Source organism: Vicia villosa, linkage group LG4, assembly GCF_029867415.1.
Source record: "Vicia villosa cultivar HV-30 ecotype Madison, WI linkage group LG4, Vvil1.0, whole genome shotgun sequence".
In the NCBI taxonomy this organism is placed as follows: Eukaryota; Viridiplantae; Streptophyta; class Magnoliopsida; order Fabales; family Fabaceae; genus Vicia; species Vicia villosa.
The window spans coordinates 193,104,278-193,117,188 of record NC_081183.1 but is presented as its reverse complement, the minus strand read 5'-3'; positions in this window follow the sequence as shown (position 1 = coordinate 193,117,188).

Genomic DNA, 12,911 nt, shown 5'->3' with positions numbered 1-12,911 from the left:
CCCAATTGCATCGTAATTCTTCAAATCGCTCATCAAATCAGTCTTAAATCGAAACCACAATCTCAATCGTTCCTCAAACCCTAAATCAATACCTTAAATCCCAATCTCACAGACTGCTCAATCCCTAGAAGAGCTTCTTGTTGCTCATCTTCCTCTATTCCAATCTCATTCTGTAACTCTTCTTCTCTTCTTCATCCTCCATTAATTTCATCATTTTTTATTAATAAATTGTATGTTTGTTGAAAAAAAAAAGCTTATTTTAATGTGTTTGTTAACCATTTTGTGGATTAGTTTTTGGCTCAAGTGTCTATGCTGATATGGTGAATAGAAGCAGAGAGTGAAGCCCCACTCAGAACTGTGAAATTTCAAGAAAAAGTAGTCGATTCAAAAGGTTATATTAGAATGTGTTTGAATTTTCCTTTTTTTATATAGAAACCAAAACAACAAATGCTTGGCTTTTTCCCGTTAGTCTCTTTCTAGTTCAATAATACAGTGCATATATGAAAAAGTTGTAGAGTCATCACTTAAACTAATTTTTCTTTTAAATTAGAATTACAAATATATCACTAATAAAGCTTAGTTATTAAGAATAAAAATGTTTTATATATTCACGTATTTTCTCAAGTCTCACCATGGCATACTTGGATTTTTGACAGCTAGTATTTTAGTTAATAATTGAAAGGGTACTCTACTATTTTATCTAGTAATTGCCAATTTAAGAATGTCTAAAATGTATATAATTTATTTCATTTTAGTAAACCAAACATGATAAAAAAGGATTGGGTGGAGTTGCCTCCACACAGTCAAGGTTACAAGGATGGTGTCAATTACTTTTTGGATATTGCATTCACCAAAGGAAAGGTTGAAGAAGAAGAGATTTTGTGTCCTTGTGCTGTATGTTGCAATGATAGTTGGGAAGTAAGAGATGTAGTGTATGACCATTTATGTAGCAAAGGATTTGTAAAGGGATACACTGAATGGATTTATCATGGTGAAGATGAAAGCCTTATGGATCTGGATGGTGATAGTGATGATGAAACATCATCTCATGATGATATTGATGGGTTGCTATTTGAGACATTTAAAGATGCGGCTGAAGGAGGTGGAGTACATGAAGGGCTAAATGAAGATGCAAAGAAATTTTATAAACTAGTTGATGATGCAAATCAAGAGTTGTATCCTGGTTGTGAAAAGTTTTCCTCATTATCATTCACTATTAGAATTTATTTGTTGAAATGTCTCCATGTCAACAATATATATTTACAATAACATATAACAGAGTATATACGGGAATGACTATATTATATATATTTAGTATAATTTAAAGGTGTCAATCTAGCTTGTTGATTATAATAATCACAGGTTTCTAACATTATAAATAAATTCACTTGACAGAGTATTATATGTAGTCCTTGGAGCATGATATAATTTTACACATACATAGATTGATTTCATGTATAAATTTTGTTTCTTCAATTTGTGTTTTTTGTACAAACTTGTGTTCTCTGCATTATTAGTTTCTGTTTTTGCGTTCCATAATTGGAAAACATAAATTGAAAAAGGGTTTGATAATTCATAATTGAGTGTGTTACTCATTTTTTTGAGTTTTTATTTATGCGAGGTTTAACTCTTGTTGATGTATTTTATTTTATTTTCTTATACAGCAAGGTATCAATGAAGATGTAGAAAATGATGATATCAATGATGAAATTCAAGAGGACGACGTAGATAGTGAAATTCAAGTGGACGACGTAGATGACGAATTTCAAGAGGACGGTGTAGGTGACGAATTTCAAGAGGACGACACAAATCTAGATGATGAATTTCAAGAGGACATAGATCTAGATGATGAATTTCAAGAGGACGATATAGATGGTGAATTTCGAGAGGAAGACGTAGATGAAGAATTCTTGGAAGAAGACATGTGTGATGAATTTCAAAAAGACGATGTGGGTGATGAATTCGAAGAAGAAAAACTTAAATGAGTTGGATGATGGATTTTTTTTTACTTGTAGTTGAAAGCATTAAACTTGAACTTGTTTTTTGTTATTTTGTTGAACTATGTTTTTTGTTATTTTGCTAGGGTCATACTTTAAAGTTTTAAACGTAATATTATAAGTATTGTTACATTAGGTATTTTATGTATTGGCTACTATCTTGAATTAATGTTAGAACTAGATTTTATTATAATATAACTTTTATGGATGTACGTTTAAATTTGATCTTGTTTATGTTATTATCGACATTTTTTTTAAATCAATCATCATCGACTATATTATCAAGAAAATAATCACAAAATAATATATTTTATGGGGACAATCTAAAAGAACAGCCTATAAGCTATGGCTACACTTTGAAAACGTTCCTCCTTATTCAGATTTAAGGGAACAATTAGTAAATTGTAGCCACATCTGGCAACACTTAAAAAGCGTCCCCTAATAGGACACAAATAATCGTCCCCTATTCTTTTTTGGTTAGGCAACGCTTTTTAAAAACGTGCCCAAAGAACACTTAAAAACGTCGCCTTTGAGGCCGCTAATAATCGTCCCCTATTCCTTTGGTTTAGGCGACGTTTTTGAAAAGCGTGCCCAAAGACCATTGAAAAACGTCGCCTTAGAGAATAGGCAACGCCTGCACAGGAGACACTTAAAAAACGTCCCCTTTTCTTTTAGGCAACGTTTTCCAAAGTTTTGGCAACATTTTTCAAGTGTTGCTGGAGAGCCTAAATGTTGTAGTGAACGTAAACCTCTAAAGCAACCAACTCTACCTCTTCTGCGACAACGAGTACGTGGTACCCTAGTTTCATTGATCCTCCGAGGATGAGAACTAGTAGGAGTTAATCTATTTGCCATAATACGCAAATGATTGTCTACATCATCCCCGTCATTTCTACTAGAGCTCTCAACAACATCCCTAACGTGTTTTTTTGCTCAACCTCTGTAAGATGCTACCATCACTTCCTCTTGCCCTCACTTAAAAAACAAGCAATTAAAAAAATGAAAAATATAATACCTATCAGATTTTTTTAAAAAAATCGGAGTATCGAAATTTCCAAATATCTAGTTGAATATACGTAATCATTGGTCTTTTTTTTTTTAAATGCCGATATAAACCATATGAATTCCATCGAAATTTTTGAAAAATCTGATATAACTTATGAAATTTATTAGCAATTTTGAAAACTGCGGTAAAACTTAATAATTCGATATCAGTCTACTTAAAATTCGATATAAATCTATCAAACACAAATTAAAAACATGTTTGCTTGTGAATATTTGATAACCTGCCGATATGTTACAATATGTTTTGAAAATTTTGAAATAATGAATTTTACTTTTATATATTGACTTATTTTTATTTAAAGGGTATTTTGATCATATCATCTAATTTGGGAGGTGCCAGGTTGAATTTGAAGGGTGCCAGGTTTGAATCTCTATTTTGTCTATAGAGTTCAAGCCCAAGCAGAAGGTCACGCCCATATGTTCCTTCTCACGAGGGATGGGCCTAAGCTATGCCTTTTGTGGGTTAGAACTTAGAACCCCACTATATTTCTGGAATAAAAAAATTGATACTCTAATAGAAACATTTTTGTTTTCGTTATTGTTTAATTATTTATATAGCCAAATATTTTCTAGGCCTGTCCCTGTTTCTCATCATGTCATATATGAATTTTAACATTTTTTTCCAAAATAAATAGATCAAATCATGTGTAAGGTCCTCTAATTTGATTTCCTTTGGATTGATCATTTATACGATATTATGTTTGCACTGTTAGACTTTTAATTATGTCTTGTTGCTTTGTCATCCTCAATGCTACATTATATATATTCATGCAAATCACAAGTTTTGTTCCAAAAATAAATATAAACAAAATTCATGTGTCCATTCATTATACCTCATATTAGAGATGAATGACTCACTTATTTGGGTATGTAAATTTGAATAATTGCTCTTAAATAAAAACATTGTTGAAAAAAAAAATTAAGTATTCTAATTTTAAAGTTTTTGAATTTGCGAATTTTAATTTAAGGAATAAGTGAAGGGAAAAAGAAATTGGTTAATTTGACATGTCAGTCTACATGAGTTTTCTCAATAATAAAATATGGTAAAAACCTTAACTTGAAATCCTAGAGGACTAGTCATATTATCATAACTTATATCTTATTGGCTACCTCTTTATTTCTAAAAGTTAGGTCATTTTATTTTAAGACCTTCTCTCGTCTTATTTATATTTATAAGAATAACAAAGAGTTTACTTTTTAGACTTATTGAATGATTAATGTATCTAGATAATATATTGTTTAGATACTTTAATTATTTAATGTATTTAAAAATAGATTTTTTTTTATAAATAGGACCAGAGGTAGTAAAAGTTAGGTCTGTTTATTGTTACCATGCAAAATAATTTTATTCTATCATCTAATAAGAATTCATCATTCAACCATGTTATATTACTAATTTAAAAGCATCAGTGTAATTTATAAAATTACATAATAATCATTGAATAATAGTATAAAATTGATTTTCCGAATGATGAACATCTTATTTTCTGCTAAAAGATGATCATAGTAATATTGTAAATACTTCCAGTCTAGTCCTATTTATAAGAAATATTTTACTTTTTATGTTTATTGAAAAGACAATATATCTGACTCATATATCGTCTAAATATATTATTAAATATATCTAAAAAATAATTTATTTTTTTATAAATAGGACCTGAGTATGTATTAACTGGAGTAAAGTAGAATCAAAATATTCATGATATTATTGTTTGAATAAATTATTGTTGTAGTCTATCTATTATATTAAACCACTAAAATATAATTGATCATATAAAATTGAACATTCCTTTTCCCATTTTTGCAGAATGAACAACCCAAATTATAAACTGTCAAAATATTTGTATCGGTTATTAGATGAATATGTTGCAATATTTATGAAAACCCATATGTTATTTGAGAAATATATATTTGTGAATTTTTTTGTTACAAGGCTAAATAAAGAAAAGAAGAGAGAAGAAAAATAAAATGTCTTCAACCCTGCTGCAAGGATATTGATCAATTTGGAAGGAATATCAATGTTAGCCAATGTGTAGAATTTTACCCTAAAACTAACATTTTAATTACATTTTCGAAGGGTGTGAATAACTCTGGATTATATTCTCACTTAAAATATATTCTTCTAATGGCTTCTTACTTTGTAATGATCTTCACATATATGAGAAAGTAATCACGAGTAAAGGTGTAAAGCAAACCAAGTATTTGAACTTTAGTGAAAAAAGAGTTTTCACTAAGAATGAATCGGATACTATTTGAGTTCGATTTTTGGTAGAAACAAGATTTGACCAATGAGTCACCATGAAATCAGATTACTCAGTTCATCATATGAATCAAAATTGGTTGGTTAAATTTAAATAAAAAAAACAAGTTGTAAAACAAACTTATATTACAAACTCTTATTTAGTAAATCCCATATCCAACCTCTTTTTTAGTCTCCACTCACTAATTATTAATTTTTTTTAGAAGTTTAAGCAAAAGGACTCAAGACTCAGTTTCTTTTAAAATATTTATTTGGTTTTTTTTTCAAAAAGAACAGTTTGCTTAATTATAAAAAAAAATTGAATACGATAAACTTATTTCAAAACTACTTTTTAATTTTTTATTTTAGAAAAAGTTAGATTTGTTTTAAGAAAACAATTTTAAAAAAAATGTGACTATAGTAGCACGTGTATCTCAAATCGTAAGGTAATACAATTCCACTATGAGCTCCGCCCTACCTTCAAACTCTTTATTTCATGTATTCAATATTTCTCAAAATCATATACAACGACATAATTGTTATCAAGACAAAGTTTGGGAACAAAAATTAAATATAAATTGAAATCAATGTCCTCCCTCTTCTCCATGGAATCTAGGGAGACATTATTTGTTGAAAAGATTTTGCCATAATTTTGTGGAAAGCCATGTTTCCTATAACAATTGTCAACAATATGACCACTCTTTTCACAATGAGAAGAATCTTTGTTCTTGTAACCAAAATTGTTTGATCTATTGCCTGAAATGAAAGAAAAATGTCTGATCCATGCCATTTGCATTGGAATCTTTACGGATCACTTCGATTGTTAAGTACCTTAAACTTATCACAATGAACTGCATTATATTTGAAGGTGAGAAAAATACACAAGAAAGAGGATGAATTGTGTATCTGATAACTTTTGCTTTTCTAGAATCAACAACTTTTAAATCTGACCAAGTTCAGATTCTAAGTTAGAGTAAGCAGCAACGAAATAGTTTAAAATGCAGAAGCAATAAATAAGTCACACGCAAGAGTAGTCTAGTCCCTTTGTGACACAAGAGTTTTTAACTATAATTAGAACCTGATTATAACTTGGTTAGACACACCAGTCCAAGACTTCCTACTCAATCACACTTGAAAGAGACGTTCCTATTTGTTAAGATTTAGCTTACAAACTAATGTCCTTTTTTTTAGGCTGCAGAAGATTTAAAGCAGCAGGAGTGCAAAGGAATAAAATAATTTTTTATCGAAAACATTAATTATGCACTTGATTTGTTCCTAATTTATGTGCTAACATTGTCTATTTTCCCCGACTTCTTATCAAAATATACGGGATCACACAATTTAGGCATTTGGTACACTCATCGAGCATTGCTTTTTTACTTCCCCATTTCTATGTTGTGTGTATGTGCTGATTTAAGAGCTGATTGATATTTCCATCTCTTTCATGTATGCTCTTGTTTTAATTCCCTTGTTTAATGTATGTGATCTTATCAGAAGATACATTCCACTTGTGAAAATCTTAAACTTGAAATCGAGAAAGTTGATCACCATAGCAATCATTTATCTTTTTTTTTACTCATACTGACATTTTATTTCACTGTAAAGTATGGTAAGCAGGGCTGGATGATGTTGTTGACATCTTTCTTAGGGTTAACCACTAGTTACCTCGCAATCTGTGTTTTCACTTATCCACCTAAAGGTTACTAGGTGGGTGTGTTTTAACCAACCTAAGTGGCTTTGCAGAAGAAAAGTAAAGTGTGTCTCACTCAAGTAAGTTTGATTTCACACTTTATTTGAATCTAATGATTCAAGCAGTTAAATACATGTTTTTTTTAAATTTGTGGAAATAACTCAGGACATATCCATTAATTGTTATTAGTTTATTATAAAGTTTTTCATGATTTATTATGAAAAAAACTTACAATTTATACCAAAATAATTGAATCATATTTTCTTTTTAAACAACTAGTAACAAACCCGTGCATACGCACGGGTTCTGGTCTGATACGCGCATTTATTTACATAATATATTTATTTTAAATAAAATATTTAAAATGAAAAAATATTTAGATCAATAATAAATTTTTCGTATATCAAAATATTTAGATCAATAAATTTTTTTTTCCTCTTATATCATTCTTGGATCATAAATATTTGAATCATAAATATCATCTTTCTTATATATAAATATGTAGACAAAAATATATTTTTTCCCGTATTCAAATATTATTTATGTTTAGGTATCATTTACAAAAATATTTGGATAAATTGTAACTTTTTGTATATAAAAATATTTAGATCAATAATAGATTTTTTCTCATATACCATTTTCGAATAAATTTTTTATGGATCTAAATACCATTTTTCGTATATAAAAATATTTGGATCAATAATAATTTTTTTCCATATACAAATATTATTTTTGTTTAGGTATCATTTATAAAAATATTTGAATGAATAGTAAATTTATGTATAAAAAAATATTTAGATCAATAATAGATTTTTTCCCGTATATCATTTTTGAATAAATTTTTTTTGGATCATAAATTCCATTTTTTGTATATAAAAATATTTAGATCAATAATAGATTTTTTCCGTATTTAAATATTATTTATGTTCAGTATCATTTACAAAAATATCTGAATCAATAGTAAATTTTTTTATATAAAAATATTTAAATCAATAATAGACTTTTTCCCGTATACCATTTTTGAATTAAAATTTTTGGATCATAAGTACCATTTTTCATATAGAAAAATATTTAGATCAATAAAAAAAATTTCCCGTAGACAAATATTATTTATGTTTATGTATCGTTTACTAAAATATCTGAATCAATAGTAAATTTTTGTATATAAAAATATTTAGATCATTAATAGATTTTTTCCCGTATACCATTTTTGAATTAAATTTTTTTTGATTATAAATACTATTTTTCATATAGAAAAATATTTAGGTCAGTTATAGATTTTTTTCCGTATACAATATTATTTATGTTTAGGTATCGTTTATAAATATATCTGGATCAATAGTAAATTTTTGTATATAAAAATATTTAGATCATTAATAGATTTTTTCCCGTATATCATTTTTGAATTAAATTTTTTTGGATCATAAATACTATTTTTCATATAGAAAAATATTTAGGTCAATTATAGATTTTTTCCCGTAAACAATATTATTTATGTTTAGGTATCCTTTATAAATATATCTGGATCAATAGTAAATTTTTGTATATAAAAATATTTAGATCATTAATAGATTTTTTCCCGTATACCATTTTTGAATTAAATTTTTTTGGATCATAAATACTATTTTTCATATAGAAAAATATTTAGGTCAATTATAGATTTTTTCCCGTATACAATATTATTTATGTTTAGGTATCGTTTATAAATATATATGGATCAATAGTAAATGTTCGTATATAAAAATATTTAGATCAATAATAAATTTTTTCCCGCATATCATTTTTGAATTAAAATTTTTGGGATCATAAACACCATTTTTCATATAGAAAAATATTTAGATCAATTATAGATTTTTCCCGTATACAAATATTATTTATGTTTAGGTAATGTTTACAAAAATATCTATATCAATAGTAAATTTTCGTATATAAAAATATTTAGATCAATAATAGATTTTTTTCCCGTATACCATTTTTGAATAAATTTTTTTGGATCATAAATATCATTTTCCGTATATAAAATATTTAAATCAATAATAAATTTTTTCCGTATACAAATATTATTTTTGTTTAGATATCATTTATAAAAATATTTGAGTGAATAGTAAATTTTTGGATAAAAAATATTTAGATCAATAATAGATTTTTTCCTGTATACCATTTTTGAATAATTTTTTTTTAATCATAAATAATATCTGAATATGTTTAGGTATCATTTACAAAAATATCTGAATAAATAGTAAATTTTTGTATACAAAAATATTTAGATCAATAATAATTTTTTCCCTTATATTATTTTTTATTAAAATTTTGTGGATCATAAATATCATTTTTTTTAAAGAGTAAATGAAGTATAGAGAGATTAGAGTAGAAAACTAAAAAGGTGAAGAGAGAGAAAGAATGGTGAAAATAAGTTATAATATAGTTGAATAAAATATTAAGATATAATGGACAATTGTGTGGATAGACCAAAAAACCAACAATTTTAATAGGTGTACAAAAAGTAAGGATGGGTAATTTTGTAAAAACCAGAGCCACTTATTTTCTTATATTATAGATTGAATCATATTTTCTTTTTTTGAAATTATTTCATTTTATTATTTATAAAGTAATTTAATTTTGGAAAAACTAAGTATTTCTATTAAAAACATTGATTTCACTAAATGGATGGTGGCGGGGCGGGGATACCTGAACCCATTTAAGTCGGATTTGAGTTTTAATTCTCCATTCTTATTTGGGTTTGGGACGGGGAACATGAATTATTTGGGGATTCGGGTTTGAGTTTGGAAGAGGTAATAACCGTCTCCGACCCGTCTCGTTGCCATTCCTAGCGGCAGCCAAATATACAATGTTAATATAAAACGTCATTTTCGTAAATAATGGTAATTCAAACCGACACAATAGAACTTTTAAGCGCCACAACTCACGCGTTTTTTTGGTAGTGTAATACTTTTCACCACAGTTGATAATAACGACCGTGATGAAATATCGGTACGTTTCACAACGATTTTTATTTTAGGTCATTGTGAAAGGTATTTTAATTTTAATATAAATATAAGATTATAAGTGACACACTCATTTTGTAACGAAAAAAATAAAAAATTGTTGGTGCTATGATTTGAAGCCTACCACTCCAAGTACCTTTTATTACGGTTGATAGATTTGACTCTGGTGAAATATCTTTTAATAAATAACAATAAAAAACACCTAAAAACGAGTTATTATTACGGTTGACTAAATGGCCGTAGTAAAATGATGTTACAAAATATATATTTTATAGTCGTGAAAAATTCAACCCGAATATCATCCTTAAGTGTTTTGCCAATGAATTGTACATCAAACATGTGGGGTGTGTACCAAACCTTTTTACGAATGTTTACCATATCTTCATATTTTAGCTTGTTTTAATAGATGAATTAGTTCATAAATGAATGACACCTAAATAATAAGATGTACTACTGTCTTTTTTTTGATAACATAATCAATTTTCTTAAAAATTATATTCATTGATTTATGAGACACTATTGTTTACATAAGTCTTTGAACACTAAAATACGTTTTCTCATGTTTTATCATTATATTTGAAGTGGTGTAAAGAATTATTTATCCTACAGTAAACCCACATCCTTCAGTCTCACAAATAGAGAGATCCCAATCAAATTCATACGTACATGTTTTCCTCCTTCTCATCCACACACGAAGAGTATCAGCCGAAATAAATGTCGATCTTTCGTTGGTTAAGAAATTCATATGTGCATATTTTTATATATCAATCCTACCCTTGATCCAGCGTGATGATGTAATGAATGCTTTTGGTTTTTCTAGTTGTGAGGGAACAGTCTTTAACAATAAAATAAAATGTTTTCCAAAATGGTCCGTAGTCATACAAGTTCTGCCTAATATGCATGTTTCTGAATGTGGTCCTTGGTAGATGTTATAACTACGACCACATGGTGTAGACAAGATCAATCATTACCCTAAAAGGATTATCATCATTATTTCAAGGATGGCTCTAATATCATATCTTGGTATAAGTTTTGTTATCATGCATGGTGATCGATCCATCATCTTTCACTCATGAAACACGTAGAATTGTCATGGAGTATAAGTCAAATTCAATTTTCATAGATATATAATATAATAGTATTTATTTGACTAATTCTCTATGAGTTTACATCGAGTTTGAGATGGAGTTTTGTGGTGTCATTTGGGTTGTTTTTGAAATAGTTGATCATTCGAAGTTCTAAGATGAGTAAAGGACATTTTCTATCACATGGGATGTCAATTTTGGGCTAATTATATGGTTGGGAAAATTGAATTCTCACTAGTGATCATCACTATATACGTTCCCATGGCTCGTTTTTTTTCTTCTTTTTGGTATGTAATGATTCTCCTTTTCTAGAGTGTTGCTTTGTATAAATGTTCCACAAGTGAAGTCTATTTAAAGAACTATACATAGTTTATCATGCAGCAATACATATTAGTTTATAAACATATAAGGTATTTCTTATCCATAAATATTATTTTAAATATGCTTATAATTTTATTTATTTTGACTAATTTTTATTTGATGTTGAGTAAATATTTTATAATTATTCAAAGAACAATTAAATAAAAAAATATCCATTGTAAAATACTTTTACACTATCAGCTAATAGGGGCGAGTATCTAACTAAATTACATTTTTAATTTAAAAATGTTAATATGACATGACAGAATGTTATATTCTATTGAATGATACTGTAAAAATACTTTACACTGCACTATCTTTAATGTCTTAAATAAATCATGTTTTAATTAATCATTATATAGATGATATAGATCATCTCCTACTTTTTCTCTTCTAGTGTTTTTTTATACAATTTTAAGTCATTAGATTGATTTTTTAGTTGAACAACAAGAGAAGAGGAAAAGGACACTTAGAAGAGAGAAACATGTGTATTTTCTTCTTTATTTTTTGAGATTAAGAAAACCGTTTTCATTTTTCTTTTCTTCTCATAAACAAGATAGTTTTAATTTCTCTCTCTTGTAATGCAACTAAATTACAAAAATTGGTTCCGCAACCATCATTGATGATTACAAAAATTTATTTCATGATAACTGGAATTGTAATCTTAATCTCACAGCCATAGACAAAATTAAACTTCCTTTCTCTTGCATTATTCTACACCAATGATTAACAAATGAGATATATAAGATCGTGTTAGCTTTAAAAATAGGTTTTTTTTTTTAATTTTTAAAAATGATTTATATAATTCTTTTTTTTCTAAATATTACAAAAAAAAATTTGAGAAAAGGGATTATGCACTGACAGTGTAAAATATTTTTACACTGTCAACCAATCACCACCATGCATCCAATTAAAACATTATTTTATTTAAAAAAAACTTTAATGACATGACACATTCATGACTCCTTATTGGATGACAGTGTAAAATAGTTTTACACTGTCAGTACACTACCTTTTAACTCAAAAAATTTATTCGTTTTTTCTAATTTGAATGATTAATTTTAATATTCTTTAATAAAATTTACATTATTGAAAAATCAAAACATAGTCGAAATTATAATTTTTTAAAAAAGTTGTATTTCAAAAATGATTTTTATAAAAAGTTAATTAAAATAACTTCAAAATTAAGCGAACTTTTAAAATTTTTATATTCAAAAAGAGTTTCAATAAAATAATAAAATACTTAAAATAATATTTTAAGAATAACTATTCAAACCAAATCTTCATTTGAAATTTTTATGAAAAAAATATTTGTCCATTTTTTTACACAATTATATAACACTATAAAAACTGCTTTTTAAAAAAGTCAAAACAAACTATTCTAGCTTTAATGTCCAAAGGGCCGATCTAAAACCTTGAACCTCCTCGTTGATGTTTGAAATATCTTCAAGTTAATTATCATCATCAAAG